General features: G+C 37.8%; 1 protein-coding gene across 2 annotated transcripts in view; it reads left to right on the top strand.

Moving 5' to 3' along the window:
* LOC105264536 (Krueppel-like factor 7) overlaps positions 1-22,264 on the top strand; it is a 197,613-nt gene that overhangs the window by 107,373 nt on the left and 67,976 nt on the right. The window contains exon 1 of one of the 2 annotated variants that reach the window (XM_011301470.1): positions 12,185-12,255. The exons of the other annotated variant lie outside the window; for it this stretch is intronic. The gene's annotated coding sequence lies outside the window, so the exon portion shown is untranslated. Of the gene's footprint in view, positions 1-12,184; positions 12,256-22,264 lie in introns of those variants that run through there. 2 annotated transcript variants of the gene reach the window in all.

Raw genomic sequence — 22,264 nt, 5'->3', positions numbered from 1 at the left:
CCTCACAACGACGGAGCCAGTGCAATGTCTACGTCAGAGACGATGAGGATTGGGCTACGGTAGTATAGATAGTGGGTTGAGACTGCCTAACGATGTTATGCGTACCGCGGACGCGCCCGGTATACTTTAGGAGCCCGTCCAATTAATTATTCCACAGGATTTCCCGCTGATTTAATTACCGTTCTTACTTTACCCCATCTTAGATTCCGTCTCTGAAGCAACCCCATTTTCATCCATCCCCCTCTTCCTCTTTGTCTTTATTCATTTGGCACGTTCCTGACGAGAAAATATTGAAGAAATTTTTCTTCCCTATTTTTTTTTTATCTATTCTATTTGATTTTTTTTCCCCAACGTTTTCACCAAGATTTGCATATTTTGACAGAGTTTATTTATTCACATGGCGTAATCCAAAAGTTCTTAATGCATCAGACGACTGAGTTTGCTCCTACGGAGGGACTTAATATGCGTCTTGAGAGGGACATTAGCACCGCTGGGCTTCCAAGTACGATTAACTTGGCGAACTGGAAGCTAGAACACGATGAAGAAGATGATGTGAAATTCAAGTGAGCAATGCCAGATGGCGGGAGAGGGGAGTCGATAATCGTCAAGGTGAGGAGAAAAAAAAAATGGCTCTAATGGTGCGGATGATGCTGGGTGATTCAGAAAATCGTTGGATCTGGGGGGTGAGGGGGGGAGTATAATCGGGCTAATATCTTCCGGACGTCTCACCTTTTACCCACCCACTCTGCCCTCCATCCCTTCATCGTTGGAGAATGGTACTGGATACGATGTGACAGTGGATAGGTAAATCCCGAGGTTGGAGAATTTTCCTCATGGGGTTCATTTTCAACGGCTTGGTGAATTCACGTTTAGAGCTCTATATCCCTCGATCATATCGCGGGGATTTGCTATATTCACATTGAATCTCCACCCAGTAAAATGACGATGGAGAATCGGTGGCTGCAGTTTAAATGGAAAATAGCCTGGGGAATTTGTGTCGATGTCATTCGGTATCAATAAATTCAAGATTCGCGTGAGTTTCATTGTGCGCGGTTTTTTATTTTACGAAGGTTGTCGAGAACCATTGCAACCATTTCAGTTTTTGTGGTAGAGTGTCAAATTCAGGAGATTGACAATCAACCGTTTAAAATCCTCGTACAGTAGTATATACACCTTGGTTTTTGAAGTATAGATTAGTTTTTCGTCTGAAGTTTTACTTTAATACAGATACAATAGAATTTCTATTTTCTTTTCATATATTACGCATCCTGGGTCGAACCGCGAAGGCACTGATAGTTCAAGAGAATAACTTTTTATTAATACCATTTATTTGGAATGAGAACATTTGTTTATTGTCGTCAATGAAACAATTTTTAAAAGAAAATCATTTTCCCCCGTAAAAATCCCACAACAGGTAATTTTCATGATTTTTCTCGTCGTGACAGTATCAGGAATGTAGAATGTAGAATGCAGAATTAAGAAGAAGAAGAATGTAGAATCAAAAGTGTAGAATTAACGATTGATTAATGAAAACAATCGGTTTTAAGAAATAAACCATTGACCTGACGCCGAGGCGGTAAATTAGGTAAATTTCCAGAAACGTAGGCAGAGGTGGGCGGATTATCCACGATTGGACATAATGTTTCCTTACCTCACTTCTCCATCATGATCTTCCTACTCCGTCACCTCTTCCACGACCTTCTCCGCCTCTCCACAATTGCTTCTCCATGTCTCGTATGAATTATGGAAATTAATGTATTTCACTGCGGTAAAATTTTATGCTTTCTCGTTTCCTTTTTTTTCAATCCTTTCTCCCCTACTCTTCTTTCTCCATTCTCATTTTGTATTTTCTCCTCGATTGTTGGCGCAGTATGTGCCGCCACATATATGTACAGAAAGTTTGTGTACTTTTTGGGTGAATGAAGGGCGGACTTTAGAGTGGACTAGCCCATCTAATGGAGCGTGTAGCAGAAGACCGCACTATGATAGCATTAGAATTCGGTGAACGTTCACAGTGGCTTCCACACAGCGTCAGCATTTTGCAATTTCTCTTCTCCCTGGCCTTTCTGGCTAGCCATCAGGTCCTCGCTACAGCAACGTGAAACCTGTGAAGCCCCAATTTTCGTGGTCAATCGATTTATTGCAACTCTAATCCAATTTCTTTCGAATGTAATTGTCAATTTGAGAATTAAAAAGCACGGTTAAAAATTATACTTGACATTTTTAACTGTCAGGATGGGATTGTATTTTTGGAGAATTTGTCAGAGAATTTCTGTTGGAAAATTATCCTTGAAGTTGCAGGTGAAAAACTTGAAATTTTTCCAAACAACAAAGTGAGGTGACAGTTTTGGGGAATTCTTCATTGATTAATTATTTAATTTTTTTAATATTATGGTAATTCTCCTTTCTTAGGGTCATATGATCATTTAATATGGCAAATCAATTTTCTATAATTTTCGGAAGAACTGGAATTGTTAATTGCATTTAAACTAATATAATTTAAAATTCAGGGGACTTCATGACTGGAATTTCATGAAATTTTCAAGTGTAATACACTCAGAAAAAAATATAGAAAATCTCAAAAATTGGGAGAATGCTTCCTCTGAATTTTCGTTCTCGTGAATATTGATTTGTTTTTAATACATAATTATAACCGTCAATTTGCAAATTCAAGCTGTCATAGTCAATGCATTTCTATGGGGATGTGAACCTGAAAATTGTCATTTAATTAAAAATTGAATGAAACTACCTCATTATCCGAGGAAAACACGAGGAAAAATTTCATGTAAATTCCGGCTAATTAAATTCACGATTTCTTAATCGAATTTTCACCAGTAATTTTTCCTTCTACACTCATTCATATTTTTTTCGATCTTCCCCTCTAGCCAACGGGAAATTGACTGATCCGGATATATTCTCGTCATTCAAGGATTTTCGAGGATAAAATAGTACCGTAACTCTTCAGAATGATAGTTATCTGCCTTCCACCGAGTGGAAAAAAAAGGGAAAAAGGGTGAGGGTCAACGACCTCTTTGCCAACGCGAGACTCTGATAACAGGGTAAATCAGTTATCCTGTCCATCTGATTTTATCATTCCCTGTGTCCGAGGTAACACACACTGATTTCCACGCGCACCGTCACAGCCATCATCCCACTTTTATTCCCTTTTTTGGTCGTACGATATACAGTATATCACGCGACGAGGTTCCGAGAGAGATTTCTCCATTGAATGGAGGACGGTTGTACAACGTTGACTAGGAAAAGTGGATGGACCCTTTCCACTACCAAAAGTCGATTTCAAGCCCCAAACGATTCTGACGGAAGATCCAGATAACCGGGCTTACATCCCCTGTTAAAACTCTCGGTTAATTGAGGACTGACATTTCTAAATCGCCCTCTTCCGATTGGCCAAACCCCTCGGTAATACATGTCGTTTCCATAATACCCATCGATTTTTCCCTTTGAATCCATTCACTGAGAGGAGCAAAGATAAAGACAAGATTGAATTAAATGTCGTTGTCATGAATTCAATCAATTATCTACTTTTATCTTCTTAATGCTGCCGAATTTATCTTATTTCTTTATAGAGTGAATCTTCTCCTTGTCCATTTTATTATAAATAATACACGGAGAGACACAATTGTCAATTTTTATCATGTGATTCCGATAAGAATTACTGTGATGTTGTTGCGGACACCGCTGTTTACTACGGTTAAAATTTCTATTTAATAAATATAAAAACCTGGTACAACACTAGGTTATAAATAATACAAAGGGACTCGGAAAAACCCTGCATAATGGTGAGGAGTGTTGGGAAACCCAGTCAAAACATCGATTATGTTTAAATAAAAGAAGCTTTGGATGCTCATTCAATATAATATTTCCATAAAATATTGATTTATGTAACTGACGATGGAGTGTTATGCTAAAGTTCATATGGTGATTATGATGCAAAAGGTGTACGCCCTTTACATTGTTTGAGCAGAACGCAGTGTTGGGAATGTCTGTTCGCTTGATCGACCATTCAAATTTAATTGTTACGCTTTAAAGTACAGAGACGGGATTTTTCTTTAGCCAGCGGGTAGAGTGGTAGAGTAAAAAAAATATAAACAGAAAAAGGGGTTGGATAAGGGTCCTCTTCAACCAGCCGCTTTGCGGCTCTTCTCTGGAGTTCCTCTAATTATTCCCCTGCTTTGTCTTTTACTTTCTGAATATTAATGATAAAAAGACTACAATAAACAAAGGGAACGTAAATAACCATGACAATTTAACCAAATGAATGCATTTCCTGGGGAATTAAAAATTTTTATCTTAGGACTTAAGCGGGGATAATAACGGAGAGGTAAAAGGGAAGATTTCAGGCGTATTTTCACTGTCTCATGTTGATGCCATTTTAGCAATAAGTTCTCGTCACCCACCGCATTAAGTTTACCAAGTGGCTTGCCAGTGTTCTCCTTCCTTCTCAAACTTGTCCACTAAGTTTTGACTTGTGCAGGAAGAGCCTCAGTGCGTTGTTTAAGTACCTCAAGCTCTCTGGCAAGTTGTACACAATGGGGCTTGCTAATGTTTGTTGTTGGCTGAATGTTGCTACGATTTTTCCTGGACATATCTTTTCGTCATTCATGTTCTTTTTTTTTTTTCAAACCCCTGGGAAATAAAATTTCTTCTGGTATCAACAAAACGAGTCATACGAGGTAGAGCACGAGTGAGACGACAGTCCCATTGTACCACGGGCTTTTTGTTGGGATAACATTTGCCAACACTACCACCAAATTTCTCCACGCTTGAGAAAGTTCCTACTGAAAACTTTGTACAGATTTATATTTCGAGTTGTCGTCTGAATTTTTTTTTTCTATTGTTAGTTGAATAGTGGGAGGATTTTTTCGTTGTGCTTACAGTCAAATTTTGGTTGAATATTATTCTTGAGGGGTTATATGCAGTTGCAAGGACCATAAAAGACATCGTTATTCATTTTTTATAAAAAGATCTTGTCCACTAAGTACAAACAATAATTATTCAGACAGTGAAAACTTTTAAGACATTAATGGCACATAGATTCTGCGAAAATATTGATATCCATTGCTCCTCTAGACTATCTCCTGAAGGTCCTCCAGAAAAACCATTTAGTAGTGAGTAAGATATCTCTGCTTTCACAAAAATAGATCAGATTCTTCGAGTAGATAGAAAAAGTTTAGATTTTCAACCGAATTTTAGACCCTCTGTAGCATCAGCAGCTTTTAATGGATCGAATTGATGTTGTCGAAGATGAAAACATTATTTTTCGAAATAAAAACAGTTCTCTTCCTTCTAGATCTTGATAGTTGTGCTTTTCCTCTGAAAATGCTCTGATAATGCGTATATACAGCCTTGAGGGATTGTTAAATAACGTTTTTCATGGAAAAAGATAATTTTCTAAGTGAAAGATAACCATTTGGGAGAGATTGAAATGTATCAAAAGGACCGCAATAATCTTTTGGAGAGGGAGGGGTAAATTGTCCACTTTGATTCCATATTCTAAACGCCAATGACTTGGTGGTGGAATAACCGAAAGTGTAAAGGAAATAAAAAGAAAAACAGAGTGGAGTGATGGTGTGGGCACAGAGAGAAGTCTGAAGAACTTTGTAAGGTCTTTGAAAGTTGGAGTTTTCATACCGGGGCCTTGCCGGCGAGGATCCTTATATTTCAAATTAAAGGGAAATTCGAAATACCTTCCTTCAAAGTTCGAGCCCTCTCGACGTCCGCCTTTACTAACCATCCTTTTTACTCATCCATCCATCCTTTTTCTCTAACCCCCATCCTCTGCTACATTCACCTGGATAACGCCTATCTCTGTGCAGCAATCCGTTACGAGTTTCCGGATTGCGGTCTTCCTCTTCACTGGCGTTATAACCTCCCACCGTCGTCTCAATCCCTTCCTCGGGTATTTAAACTTTTGAAATTGAAATTGTTTTCGATATTCAGGTGAGTGCTCTACAAAGATGCCTTCCGAGATATATGCCAGCGGTGATACGTCTTCGCTGTAGTGATAAGAGAGAAGGAAATTGCCTTTCAACATTCCGAATTTTCCCCAACCTTCGCCACTTCTAACGCATTGTTGATTTGTGCTTCACCAACAATTTCTATGATATTTTTATCAGTCTTCCCGACTATTTTTTAATAAAATTTAGTTGTATATATTTCAACGATTCGCCTCTCTCCGCATACGCAGTCGTGAGAGATCTACTTTCTTTCAGTTTTGTATTTGCTCTCTGTTTTGCCTCCTTTCATTTCGCCTCCGTTTTTTTTTCCCTCTCGTGAATCCATTGTTTGTGCGACTGCGTGTTTTCCAATTGCACGTACAGCGTCATTGTACCCGATGTAGGTTGAACAAGTACACCGGGGCAGTTCGATGGGCCTCTCCCCACTATAATTTCTACTATCGTGCCATGCATAACAAAGTAGCATTAAGGAGAAAGGAGACAATGTTCCTGTACCAAAATGTTCAAGGAGACTTCCGAGTGGAAATTCAAATCACCCTTGAATAAACAACTCGCCAATAAAACCTTGTTTTCGACCAGATTTGCCACGTTTGTTTGGACTTTTCCGTGATCCGAATATCAGGATCCAACTTGTCTGATTAGTGCCTCATCAATTTCCCATGATCGCTCTTCATCATTTATTTCCATCCAACAATTAGTATTTTGCATTCAAACAACCCACAATATCCACTCGTTCCCTCCCTTCCCACTTTATTTGCTTTTTCCCTCTCACCCCCAAATCCCACCCCACGCTGATAACTTCGCAATAATCTCCCCCAGTTAATTTCCAGGACAAAAAAAAAGGGGAAAAAATAGAAAAGTCCATAAAATTTAACGCGGTTAGGTTAATAACAAAAGTTGCGTGAAAAGGCCAAACTCTAATTTGGTCGTTTCGGTTGGCTCGCATGCAGCCAGCCACGTATAAATAACTAATCTCGAATCCCAGTATATCGAGAAAACTTTGATCAGTTCGTGGGACGAGCCACGGTCCATCCTCTTCCTCTCGTCCCTCTCTCAACCTACCTCATGTCCTACCGATGCTTCTTGTTCTCCATGGTCTCCAGCCCCTCGGTGTGCATACTTTATGTGGTTGCACAAAGTACGCAAAGTTTCCCCGTCACGATTCAACCTTCCCTCCTTCACTCACTCTATCTTTTTCCCTCACTTGTTCACCCACACCACCAGTACTCTCTCCAGTACCCACGTCCTTGTCCATGAAAGTGTAAACATGGAGTTTTCTCAATCTCTAGTCCTTCACGCCCCACCAACCCTTACTCCCCCCATTGTTACCTCAATATTTTTATACACCGAACAAACATGTTTCATAATTCTATCAAAACATATTTCCCAACTTCTTCTCGTCAGTCGTTCGCTTGCTCGTGATTTCTATTGAAAAAAAAAAACAGAAAAAAATATTGTGGAATCAGGAGTGCATGAGTGTCTGGAATGATAAATTGCGCAATTCTTTATTTGACTGAGGAAAATTGCACGTACTCGATGAAATCCTTTCTCTCGAATACACTTCAAAAATTAAACCGATCCATTGTAATTTTAGTTTGCTCTTGTAATCGAGGACTTTAGGTTTGGTTAGTAGAATTAAAATTGAATTTATTTTTCGATCTTCGAGTTATTGACAATTCAGCGCCATTTGCTACTGATTGTTTTTTGCTTTCCCATGAATTTCAATAGATCATTACAATTTTATTTCATAAACTTGATGCGCCGAAATTCCCCATGCGCCGAACATTTATCCTACTAATCAATTCTCCTATTATCCAAAATTAAAAAATCTCGCGGGACAAAATGATAAATGACGAATGCTCAGAGAAATATTCTCTCGCATGAGCTAAATCTCTATGAAAAATAGTTAATCCTCTTATTATAATATTCTTAATAAAACTACTGTACCATGAGGACCACCGGCAAACACCTGTTTCATTCCATCTGTCGTCTAGTCCTCTAGAGAGAAAAAAAATCTGAAATTGGCCAAGGGTAATGGGATATCTCATCAGAGGGATCCCCGAAAATTCAAACCCGGAAGTAAAGCATAGCAATAAAGGGAAAGGTCGAAGCTAGGAGCATTAAGAACTCGGTGTGGTTTGCCGTTGGCCCGGAATTTGGGGCTTGTGTTCTCTCCCTGTCTTCTCGGGTTTCCAAGCAAGTTTATTAAGTCAGACCGCGGACTCGTCTTATTTTCAACGATCCTAGTTTCACCCTCAAACTCAGAGCCATGCAAAATCAGCCATCTCTGGTGCTCAACCCACCTCTTGTCCCACTCCCATGGTGAACACCGGCATGTACCGACCGTAAATTCATATCTCGTATAATTTTCACCCGCTCCCTCTCAGTTAGGCACCCCCTTCTATAAGCTACACCACTGGATGGTGGTCCTCCTCTGGCTAACGGCCAGAAGCACTCGTAACTTTCCTCATGTCCAAGCCCTCATAGTTTTTTTATGATTCATCCAGCTCCCTCCCACCTCTATCTCCATTTTTTAAACTATTAATTATTACACGTAAACTTGAGTGATAAAATTTACGGAGTATCACTGTAATTTATTTTATATCGCAGCAAGACTACTTTCCCTCTGCCATTTCTCGAGTCTCTTCAAATTATATTGCATTCTGCTCCCTCGACCCGTATTTTATCTAGTGACAAAGACAACGGTGAAAACGAATGGTGAGAGGAAGTTGGAGAAAAGAGGGACGCGGATTTTGGAATGGTGGATGGATAATGTCGTACAATATCGCACTCAAGTAAAAAGCTCCGTCGCGAGAAGAAGAGATATTCGCTGATCCAAACGCTCGGAATTCTCCTAGAGGGAGACGACCAATCCGTTTATCCGGGACCACCACGTGTCCCTGTCCCTCGTCCATTTTCCAAGCTTGGATATTGTCCAAGGTACATCCTTTAGTTTTCTTCTGTTGTACACCATCCACACTCACAATTCTCATACTCCCCTCGGAGTGAGCGATCATGTGGACTCGAGAATAACATCATGACGTGACAATTGTTTTTCCCTCTTGGTACTCCCTCTTTTCTTTCTCCATTCGCTTAAAATCTGTACTGGAATTGAAAAAAAAAAAATATACACACCCATGTAATACAAAGATGTACAAAATACACAGAGAAAAATTCAGTGCAAGGTGACTTCCTTTTCCTGCTGGTGCTTCTTCTCTGTTGCCTCTACCTTTGGTTGTGTCATTCTTCCCGTTTTCTTTGTTTTTCTATTTTTTATGCCGCTGAGCGAAAAGTACGTGTAGGGGGTGTACACCCGTCAAAAGCACAAAGACCAGAGGAGAGAAAGATGGTGAGAGGCGCACACCATATTTTTCCTTTAAAGGAAAATATAAATATTCAAGCTGTCTCGTATGAAATCCATCATGAAAGTAGTTAATATGTCGAAGGAAAGTTGAACGAAAGAGTCGCAAAGAAGAGATGAAACCAATAATGAAGAGAGAGGCTTGATAACAATATTTCAAGTGATCGTTGAAGAATTGATTCTTAGAGATTCTTCTTTTATTTCTTAAAAACTTTATGAAACATTGGATTTTAAATGACTAGAGAATTTTATCCTCAAAGTCGTTTTTTGCTTGGTATGAGAATGCAATTATTCATCGGAGGATTTTACAACTTTCAAATTGCTAAGAGAATATTCCACCAGCGTGCGATAAAGGATGACAAGTCAATTAAGTTAACAGATAAGTTTTTGAAGAAAATCTCAGAATCCAAGAGGCCCAGTGAAATTTTTCTCAATACCTTTTTTGTACCTCTTGTTTCACCCTACAAAAAAGCCCCTAACAAAAATTTCGCTATCTCCCTGGGATTCAGAGCTATTCCTGAAAACTACAATTTTAAAACACTCATCTAAATTTCCTCTGTTAAAATACGTTTACATTTACACCTCCCAGTGTTAATACAAAAAATGGTAAATGTAAATTTAAACGATTGCAAAGCCGTCCCCCTGATGCAAAAGGTAAAAAGTGTTGAAAAATTCAATTAAGCCGAGTCTCAATTATTTTACAAAAAATGCTAAAACAATAGGATAATAAAACTCGTCTATTTTTCGCTCGTTATCGGTGGTGCATGAGGGATGCTTTATCATCGACAGAGCAATTATTATTCGAGGGGCTTGATAAATTTCATAGCCAAAACCCCCACTCGAGGGATGCCAAACTGATGGCAACGGGGCTGGAGGGGTTAGAGGGGGTAGAGGGGGTAGATGTTTTCCCCCTCGTTATTGGGAAAATGAACTCTTTATAAAAATGGAAATGCCGTTGGAAGACGCATGGCCCCTTCTTCTCACGGATTCCATCCGATCGACAATATGGTGCATAGGGATGAGGGGAAGTTGGACCCTTTTTGGTTATCCCTGGACGTCACAGAGGTATATTAGTATTCAGTGAACGACGAGGGCCGGTCGTGCCTCTGGTGTTTCCGGCGCGTGCATGTGAGCCCCTTTCTTCCCTCCAGGATTGCCCCTCTTCATTTCTCTCTCGTTTTGAGGTCTCCCCACGACTGTGCGTTGCGCCTCAAATATAAAACGAGTTCTGAGCTGCGAAAATTCCCAACGCCTAGCGCGAAAAGAGCCTCCCCTATCTTCCCTTTTTTTTTTATTCCCCATCTTTCTCTCCTGTTGGTGCCTGGCATGACGGAAATGGGAAATGATGCCTCTGGAATATGGAAATAGACGTATGAAATATGGATTTTTGTTTTATTTTCTTCATTTTATGGTTTTCTCTTTTTTTTCTCTCTTTTTTTTCAGTTTTATCCGCCTGCTCTTAGCTCAATTTTTCTCCGTTCCATCCGCTTCTTTTTATTCCCGTGGAAATGTTAAATGACTTTTGTTGACGATAAATCAATTCCGTTGCTACGATCGACAAACTCGTGATATACACGGGTGGATGAACCCCGGGCAATAACGGCTTCATACCCCCCACCATCCTACCTTTTACCCACGCAGGGGGCCAATAAAAGCAAATATACATGGCAATTGGTCTCGTTCGTCTCCTCTCGAGAGAATCAGTGACTCTGTTATAGAGGCTGGGGATAACCTCTCCTCGCCAATATTGGTGTACACAATTGCTATGGGTAATGGAGGTCTCAGGAGATCGATCGTCAAACCGTTTGAAAATTTTGTGTTACTCAATCTTTCAGGGATTGAGAAATTTTTTCCATGTGGAGAGAAATCAGCTGCACCATACGAGCTTTGCGGGATGTGAAGCCCCAGTGTATTTTGCTGCTGTTCTCTGTTCTGGTGGGGAATCGTACTTGATGTTTTTATGATCACAAAGTGAAGAACAATTTTTATACAATAAATTGTTCATTGATCACTTGATTTTTTCAATTTTACGGTAATTTTAGATTTTTAAAGAAATCCCAGCTCTTAAGGGAAATGCTGGAATTGGGGAATATTCAGGGAACACTTTCTCTGAACTTTCAATTTATTTAAAATTAAATTCATTTCATGTTGAATTTTCAGGATGCGTTAGAAGATTCAGGCAGACGATTGTCAAAGCTTTCGAAATTTTTATGAAATGATTTATCATATTTAATGCATACCGTATTAAAAAATGATCTAGTGAAACTTTCAGAAGAATTCGCAGTTTTTTTTCTCCTAAATAGAATTGAATGCTCTTAAAAATAACTACCAAACTGTCCATGACATTTAAATTCTTTTCGTACATCGCAGACCCTAAGATATTTCTGATAAGGTTAATGAAAGGTTACGATGACTCAAATTATTTTACCTTCCCGCTTCTAAACTCTAACAATAATTGATGTTTCCTCCAATCTTAACTTACTTACCCTAGGAAAAATGCCAGTTTCAATATTTTGTGATTCAACTGAAACGCAAATAAAGATTTTTAAGACTTTTTTATAATTCGAATCGATCTGATTTATTGATAACGAGAGTAATGAAATTCCACACAAATTACTCATTACTCAATCTAATCTATTTAATTTTTGAGAGGGAATTCATGAAAAATCGAATTAAATTCCAATTCGATAATTTGCAGTCTATAAATGACATACTAATTTCTCTATTTATAAATGTATATTTTTTTCTTTTTTTTGGTTTTCTATTTCTAAATATATATATATTTTTTTTATTTTTTCAGGTAAGCGTTACCAGAGCAACAAATAAAAATCAATTTTTGATGGGCAGCCGATCAGCGCACCTGATTTTTGTTAATTCTGGATCTACCCCTTGGGATTCCGCAATCAAATCTTTCAGGTCAGTTCCTGATCGAAATTAGACCTTAAACTCCTTAAAATTGGAATGGCACTCCAGATGAGGATGAAGTTTAGTCATTTGAGGTCCAAGGATCGACTAGGGTCAGAATTAATTCAGTCGTACCTGATCAAAGTCAATAATTCAGGCTATCTTGATCTATCCTGAATCAGGTTCCCCATGTGAAATCGAACCAAATCCCTCTCCGTTAGTTCTGATCAAAGAATCCTGAACAGGATTGCATCTAGAACAAATAGAATTCCCGACAAACCGAGTAAATCTTTCCACTATAGGCATAGGGTATAGGCAGCTCCTTATCCTTAGAATTTCACCAGGAGAAACATTTGCCAACGCAAACCAATGAATCAACAAAATAACATTTCTGTATCGTCTCGACTCGACAAACAGATAGGAGACAGTACATCATCCCCGGAATTACGTGTTTATTCTCGCTTGACTTACGAAGCTCGGAGAGGTTGAGAACTGATGCGGGCAATGTTAGGACCCCAGTGTTGAAGGGATGAGAGGAATGAAATTCGAGGGGTTCGCGTGGATAACGCATCAGTAGACATCGACGGTAAAGTGCATCGGGAAAGGGAGAGGAGATGTGGAAGTACAGGATGGCAGCAAATTTGACGCTCGAATGGGAAATCAGCGGCATATGCTGGGGAGTTCACGAGTTGACGTCGTCCTGTGTATATCTATCAGAGGGTTGGAATGAAGCTACGAGGATGGAAGCGACACTAGTTGGTGTATGCAGTCCATTCAACTGGAGATGGTGGAGAAGGGAGTGGAATCGGGTAGGGGTACGTGGGGATAGATCGGTTAATCGTTAATATGCAAACTAGGTTTAGGGAAGGGTTCGGAGAAACTGACTATCGGGATTGCACGTGAATCCCGGATTCCCTGGAGATGAGGGACGATCTATATGGATTTTATTCGTGAGTGATGGTGGCACCGAGTCACTCCATCGATTCCTCGTCTCGTGTAATCGATTCTGTCAATTAGGGAGGAGTGATTTTGTCAGATGATTTTATCGACAATCTTTTTTTTTATCCACTTCTCTTCATTGTCCTGTGACAAACAGGTGTGAGTGCTCTTCAAGGTCCTCAGAGGGGGCTAGTCATATTTCTTTTCTCCGAATTATTATCTCTTTTTATCCAGCGATTTGATGACACATGGTCACCCACGACACGTCTGGTCTAATGAGCCTCGCATGATAGAGTGCCAAACCCTACATCTGACCATCGGGAAAAAGGAGTGAAGGAGTCAGAAGGAGAGACTGAGAAAGCACGAGAAATGTTTGTATGTGTATGATAAAGGAGTAAAAACTGGAAAGCGAGGATGACAGTGATTAATAGTCAACTCTGTCCTACCAAAATCTCCAAATGTCCAATTAATTATTATCGGTTAATCGCACCTTCGGCCTGTGATTTTAAATTATTATTGCCGCCTCCCAGTTTCTCGCTAATTTCAAAATTTTTTGCATTCTCAGAATTCCCGGGGTTGCTTAATTTCAGTTTTTATTCCAGAGTTATGGTTTTTTCCCTTCTGCTCGTAGCCGGGGAAAAAAAAACGTAACACCTGTGTCCAAGAGATCAGCTGAGTCGCGCGTGCGTGCGGATCAATTGCCGGGTGCGCGTGTATGTCCATCGTAACCGTCCATTGGCTTACAAAAAAAAAAAAAGGAAAAAAACAGAAAGGGTACAAAGCGAGATTACTCGGGCACGCGAACTCATACAACGTCATGAGTCACTAACAAAAAAAAAAGTTGGGGTATATAAATTACACCTTGCGTTGAATATAATAAGAATAATTACGCGCGTTTCATATTTCTCAGAAAGCCAAACTTGAATGATAACGATAACTCCTCTCTCCCCTCTTGTTTTCTTCAAAAAGTGAAATATCTTTCATTATTGTTTAGGGGAGGGGAGAAAAACGAACAATAGGATGCGGTTAAATTTTGCGAGAAATGAAATTCGCCGTGGGGCTTCGTAAGGCGTGAAAGATTAACTGGCATTCTCGTGTACTGAATGAAACCGACGAATGATGTCTGGAGTGGGACAGATAAAGAGGGGATGAGTTTGAAAAAGAGAGCAGTAAAAAATATTAGGGTAAAAAATCGTTATGGCGCTTGAAACCCTGGTTATGGGAAAGTGTGAAAAAGGTATTATATTTCGACAAAACGACATCGAGTTTTTTCGCTATGGGGGTGAGAAAATAGCGATGGAGAAACGTAATACGAATCCGTAGTTAACACTGACGAGCGAGCCACCATATTTGCTTCACTTTCGTAGTCCACCATGTCTAGTGCTATTTATTCATTGTCAAATTCTTCTTTTTTTTTTCATATTTAATTTTTTCACCCTCGTTTTCTTTCTCTTTCGGGGAAATCCAATTATTCGAAACGAGACCGCAAACTTTGCTGCTTCGGGTCCCCCGTGTCCCTTGCACACAACCATTGGGGTAATTTTTTATTTATATCTACGTACGGTACTGGCGGGAGATTTGGAAAAATGATAAAGGGAGAATGTGGGGGCGTCAAATACGAACCGAAACATGAGGAATAATTTCTCGCTTTACGAACCTACATTTTTCCCCATGAATTATATCCCAATTATTGACTCTCAGTTGAGTCTTCTTATTTGTTATCATTAAAAATATTTAAATAATCTTTTCAAAACAAATTATGAGATTTGCGTTTTTAACGAAATTTTTTTCCTTGATAGAAAAAAAATCTGAATGTTGAAAAAAATATTCTCTCGCTAAGTAAATTTATTTGATCAACGTAATTAGTTATTTATTATTTATTGATCGAATGGGAGAAAGAGGAAACACAGGAATCCTGGTGAATTATTGAATGGAATGAAAGTCACTAGATTCATGCAAAAGCTCGGGCTAAAAAGACTAAAAAGAGCTTTCTTTTTTTTTTAAATTGTCATTTGCAATGAGTGCGTTATTGAACAGTTGAACTGCCGCACGAAAAATTAATTGAACAGTTAATTGTCGGGCTAAAGTTGTATCAAAATCAACAAAGGAATGAAAATATCTGTTTGCTCTTCGAAAATATATTCAAACCCGTGAGCGCCTTTGTAAATATTAAATATTGAAGTACAATATAGTAAAATGGAAAATTGTCCGTGGAAGTGAATTTGATTCACGGTTTGTAATAGAACGGAATCCGATGGATAAACAAGAGAGTTGATAAAAACATGAAAATTCTTCCAAAACGCTGATTTTGTTTCAACTATAAAAGAGAAATCACTGGAGCGTAAGTAACATCATTAAATTTTCAATCCTGCGACAAACCTGTGATCCAACGATTCGTTCACGTGAACAAATCGGGGGATAAACATAAATAATGTTTTTGTTGAATGAATAAAAGGATGCGTTGACGGTGCACCCGCTTGTAATAACTTTGCTGTATTCAAATTCATGTTGATGTCATTGAATACGAATGGAAAATATGCGATTGCTCATCGAAATTTTGGACAATCATCAGCAGTTGATCATTACCACTGCTTTACCATTTTACATCTGCATATTAATGCAACTCATATTTACACTGTTAGATATTTTTGGGAATTTCAGTCATCTGAATTATCAATTGTTGTGAATTTACATTGCTCATAAATAAACGACTCTACATAACTATTGGTAGATAATTGATACTAAAGCAGACAATTCGTAATGCAATTCAATTTTCAATAGATTGAAAATTTAGGGGATTGTTGGCGGAATTATTTACTAGATAAAATGGAATATTCAGGAAATTAACTGATAAATTTGATGGAACTTTGTGGTTGTTAAAAATTCCACGTTTTTTCCTCGAAAATTCAAGTTTAATTCTCCACAGTGTAGGTAAATGTCATTATTGGAAAAGATGGTAAAAAAAGAAAGTTGAAGATTGAAATTTTCTCCCATTGAATTTAGGAAAAATTAACCGCTGTGGTGCTAAAGCCCGAGGTAATTAAATCGTATGAATGAAAAAGTTCATCACGAAGAATCTTAAGGCAACGTAAATCCTTCTTCTTTATATCCCTATCGAGCTTTCCAGGAATTTCCCTTTTGTGTAGAGAGAAACCCCGGGTGCCTTCGTCAGCTCCTCTCTCTCGTCGTACCTCCGAGAAAATCGTATTCTGAAAAGAATTCAATGCTCTCTGGCGTGCAGCGTCAAAAGGAAAAGACGCTGAGAAAAGAGGAGTAAAAAATGAGGGAAGAGATGAGGGAGATGGGGGAGGGACCGTTTCTCTTCCGTCTTCCACCCACTTTTCTTCATTATTCGGCAACATTCGTGCAAGTGAGAACTGAAAGAATATAATAATCCTCAGAGAATAATAAAATGTTGCAAACAAATGAATAGATAGCCACGTGATTGTGGAAACGTCATTCACAAAGCAATTCATTACCGTAACGATAATCGCAAGATATAAATTATCCAACTGACGCAGACTGCTACAAAATTCTTCTTGAAATTTTCAAGGAACTAGTTGATAGATGCATTTCATTTCAATTTTAAATCAATTTTATATCAATATTCGATAATATTATATCAATATTTTATAGAAATATTCAGGGCAATTATCATTTCCTGATTGACTTTGAAAATTACTTGAATTATTTAATATTCATGTCACTGTTTTCCCGAATGTCTATGTTATTGGAAGTTCCATAAAATTTATTTCGAACAATATAATTTCTCAATTAGGGCCCGGGGGGATTATCTATCGAAAGCCATCTTTTGTTTAAATTTTATCTTTTTAGTCTAAAATACATGAAAATTCTTATATTAAAATTCTATAGATTCTTATAATTGAAACCGTTATAATTAAAACAAAAAACAATTTCCCCATGTAAATGTAAACAACAGACATTGGGTTGAAAGCAAAACCCAAAATATCCGTATTCTCCTATCATCATTCCATCCCACAGGAAAATGAATTCCCCTCTATGAAATACAGTGGGATAGTTTACCAAAAATTTTTTTAATGATTTTACTTCTTTATTTTGAAGACAATGCACCAAGTACTTTGTTTGATCAACGAAAAGATGGCCTCTGGGTATTCAGCAAGAGTTATACTACCACTGGCTTATCTTTCTCGACTCATCATGCTCCTGTTCTTTTAGTCATCCTCGGCTTTCACGTTCTTGTATCTCAATTGCTGGCAAAATCGCCAACTACCACAATCACTAACTCAGTTGGATACTCGTCTTGTGGATATGTACTAGTGAGAACAGGAGAAATAGTGGGAGGAAAGCAATAGCGTTGCCATGAAATCCTGAAACGACTCGACTAAACACCGACAATGATTGAGTTTCCTCTCTGGTTCCTTTGGTATAGTTCCAACAGTGTTTTATTCATTTCACCCTATCTCCTGAAATAACAAATCCAAAAGACTTTGAAATTCATTAATATCTCGATTTAAAATCCCTCGTAAATCAAATTTCACCCTCTCTCCGCCATGATTAATGCAGTGGGAGAAAAAATATTTATGTCAATTAACTTTGTTTCAGATAAGAAATTAAATGGACATTGTATACAAATTTTCTGCATTTTATTGTATCAACCAAATTTAATTGACATAAATGAAATTGAAATTACTCAACCCATTTGATCTCTCCAAATGATTTGTTTGTATATCCTTTGTATCACATTAGAATAGTATTTATATGGAGAAAAGGATTTAGTTAAATCTTCAACAAAAAAGGTTTTACGAAATTTTCATGCAGAGGAGATTCCATCATTTTTCATCATTTGAAAAATAATGAAATCATCTCAAAACTTTCGACAAATTTGCAACGTGAAGTATCTAAAAATAAACTGACGAAACAATGATTCAATTGTTGTTCGATTGTATCATCTCCACTGAATCGATAATCAATGAAATATACTAGATCGAAGTATAATTTTCCAGTGAATAACTGATGCATACCATGAAATTAAAAAATGTCAACCGCTGCAGGAGGAAACGAATTTGCAACGTGAAGTAGGTGGAAATTAACTGATGAAACGATGAATATAGGAATAGAAGCAACCGAGTGCTAAAAACATTCCCCCAGCTCTGTGCCACCATGAAAACGGTCTTCCTCGATTAAATCGAGTTATCGAAGGGTTTTCCCTCATTGATCGAAACTCGGTTGAGCCGGTTATCCGTAACCGCTCTCCGTACTTCCGCCTGGTCTCAATTTGCAGGTTCGACTCGTTTCGCTTTCGTCCTCACTATTCCTCACTCACACACACACACATCATTCATTCTATATAACCCCAATGGAGTTGGGGAATAGCGTTACAGTCGAATGTTATCCGCGTGTGCCTGTCGGCAATTTGCAATTTCCTGGTTCTTTTAACCGCGTCGTTTCGGTACTCCCACGTGCTGTAGTTCAATCCAAATATACTCAGTTCGCACTGCGAGAAAACCCTCACCGTATTCAATGGTTAGAAGTTATATAGTGTTATACAGTGAACAATAAAGCTCGTTCAAGTGAAAAAAAAAATTACTGAAATAATGTTAAAGCTGTTGTAATGTTGGCGTTAATTGTTGCACTTTTTTTCAACTCGCTCGTCCACTTGAGTGCACATTGGACGTGATGTTGATACCAAATACTGTGGAATATCCTTTCCTTCACATTCGTTCACGCAATATTCTTAATTTTTAACAAATATCGGGTGTCTATCGCTCTGGAATTAACAATTATCATAAAACGTTGCAGTTGAGGATTTACTGCTAACCGTTCAACCCGTTCAAAATTCAAGTTAATTGCTCTGTGTCGGTAAATACTCATGTGAATCAAACAATTATTCTGCCGCTGGATTTTCAACTGTTGTTGTTATTGTAGCATTTATTCGTGCGGGTTTTCATAGGACATTCAATCTGAAAATGACTAGAATGTTAAAGTGATATCTCGAATTATATGCAAAGCAAAGAAAAATAACGGAATTAAATCGGATTCAAATGGCGTCCGAATCATGTTCGTATAAATGTTTCATTAACTCAAGCTATTAATCACCAAAACGAGAACGAATTGTTCATTCCCTCCGCGTTAGTTTAAACTAAACAACCATTCGTGTTTACAGTAAAACGATTAAAATCGTTATCTCAATTTTCTGGGGCGAATTTCTATTCTACAAATTGTATTTGTTCAATTGTTTAATTTTGTATTTGTTATTATAAACTTTCTTTGCCTATCTGCCTGAAAATAAATAGAAAATTAGAACCGGGAAATTTCCGATTTTATCATGTAATTGAAATAACTTAAAGAATTCTTGTCTTCATGCCCCTGACAATTCTGAGATTTTTTCTAACATTATTATTCAATAATCCATTCAATAATTGATAGTAATCAATATTTAATCAATTAATTAAATTAAATTTTTAATAAATTAAATTTAAAAAAGTTTCCTTCTAGATTCTAATCTACAATTCATAAATTACTTATTTTACCGCCTAGAAAAAGAAATGCGTGAATTTCGAAATTGATATCTCGGCATCCAGATATTTATCCATGAGGATTATTTACAGGATTATTTGCTCAATGACTCACTCTGTAAAATTCAGACATTTCCAGAAACTCAGAACTGAGAATTCACGTATTTTGGTGGTGAAGAGAAAGAGAGACGAAGGGATTTAAAGCGCTTGTCTGACGAGGGATTCCCTTGGACCGGGACCAAGGGCTCGTCACCAAGGGCAACCGTTAAAGCTTAAAGATAAACGAGTTACCTCCCACCAAAATTCACATTGCCCTCCGAACAAACGACCAGTCGGGGGTATAGAACTCAAAGGAGAGATGAAATCCAACTCCAGATGGGCTTTTTCCCCTTCGTAATTCTTCTGACACAGATTTCGTAATAGATGGTAAACAAAATGGTTCACCCCTGGGAAAAAATTATTCCGTAAAAACAGAGGAGCGACCAGGTATCAAGTTTTATTTTAGTTTTTTTTTCTGGAGTAACGTTTATACTGTGGATTATTTTTTATTCGCTGGAGTAATATCGGTCTTCACATCTGAAGTTTACAACCACGTTACGAGGCACCTTTTGCTCGACTTCCCCATCGTTAAAAAATAAACTCGATAATGCGGATGATGATGAATTCGATGCGGTTACCGTCATGACATGTATGAAAATTGTTTCCTGATACTTTCTTCGGTGATAATAATGCAAATTGTATGGCACACTCAGGGAAGTGTATCGTAATGAGTTGAAGTACACCTAGAGAATAATCTTTTAGTGATTCAAAAGGCATTTTATACGAAAATCGATTTGTATTGGTTGGGAGAATTATTCTTCTGTTGGTTTTATAACCAATATCTTTGTCGCATCAAAAATTGTTTCAGGTATCGGAATATTAGACGAAGAGAGGGGAAATTTCTGTGGAATTCGTCAGTGATCAATCAGTTAATTTTAAGAATATTCTCGTAGTTCTCAATTTTCACTTTAATATGGCAATAAAAAACCGTGAAATATGTGAATTTCAAGGAATAATTTCACTCTAATAATAATTTTCGCTTCATTGAAGAGTCAATTGTATTTCCTGTGGGATTTTCACGATTGAAAATTGAAGGTTCCATTAAAAAATCCATTGCCATTTAACATGAAAACCCCTTCTTCTTGATTTTTCAAAATATGAGACATTTATAGTGAGCGGTTTCAATTGAAATTGAATTCAAACTTATATAATTGAAATTTCCCTCTGAATTTTCACCTCGTGACTGAAGTTTAAAGAAATTTTCAACAGAGTAGTTTATAAAAAAAATGTGGATCTTGGATGTTTAGGAAAGCATTTATTCACAATAAATAAATAAATAAATAATTTATTTGTTCTCATGACGATAATTCATGGATCGCTCTTGCGAAGAATAAATGACTGGATAAATGGAGACTATCCAGTGCCTTTATAAAACTGTCATTGATTCGAGAAATACCCGCAGCTATATCAACTAAAATTCCAATCTTCGCGAATCCCTGTATGTGAGTATAATCCTATTCATTCTTATAAAACTGCATTTTTTAATTAGCTTCTAATGAAAGACAGTCCACAACTTTGTTGGGCGTTCAGTTCCACTGAAAATAAAGATTGCATCAAAAGTTCCTGTGATTAAAACAAGAGTTCACATACTCTCCCCTAAAATACGTCATCTGTATTTAAATAATCCAAACGATTCATTCCCGAATAAACAATGAAAAATGTTCTTAATGTACGAAAAAAATGTTTTAATATTGAAACAGAAGGTCCAAATGCTCATTATTTTTTTCAACATTAAGAACTATTTTCCTCAGCGAATGTAATGGGATTATGAACTTCTGACTAAGACAAGAACAGTTGTATTCAAATCAAGGCTAATGTCTCGCAATTAAGAACAGATGTCTTAATGACTAGACTCTAATTTTTTTAAACAACGAAAACATAGGTAGACTCTCAAATGGCCTCAAGGATATTTTATAAATAGACAAAACATTTGTCAGAGTAACGGACCAGTTAATTTTGTAATGTCGAGAATTTAATTGAATCAATGACCTTTGTTGGAGTCAGTGAAGCCAATCTCATCGAAAGTTGTCGCGTTGTGGGGAAACGGTACTGATATCGAAATTAGAAAGTTTTGGGAGGATGAGGATTTCTCCCACGCCATACTATTACCTTTTTGTGCAGTGACATTGTAGCAAGAAAGCCGCGAAGGGTGAAATTAGCCCTTTCACTTGAGGCTCTCGTGCCGGCGTGAGCAAAATTCACGCTCTTCCATTATCCTCGCTCTTGTTCTCCTCTCCCTTTTCATGTGAAATGCGCGAATCTCCCCGGTTCTTCCGCTTCCTTGAGGCCCGGGGGTTGGAAGGTTGTGTAACCATTTGGATACTCTTCATAGGCATCGGGATGACTACCTCGGCATTGTAGTTCAAAAGAAATTAGAGGGCGAAAGAAAGATCCAGAGGTAAATCATTTCTTTTTACTCGGCAACTCATTCTGTGTACACACACCAGTGGTAGAAAAAAATTCAATTTCATGGACAGCGATGAAAA

This window comes from Fopius arisanus, unplaced genomic scaffold (assembly GCF_000806365.1).
Source record: "Fopius arisanus strain USDA-PBARC FA_bdor unplaced genomic scaffold, ASM80636v1 scaffold00023, whole genome shotgun sequence".
Classification (NCBI taxonomy): domain Eukaryota; kingdom Metazoa; phylum Arthropoda; class Insecta; order Hymenoptera; family Braconidae; genus Fopius; species Fopius arisanus.
Note: the sequence above shows the minus strand (reverse complement) of the source record. Positions and strands in the feature narration are given on the sequence as shown.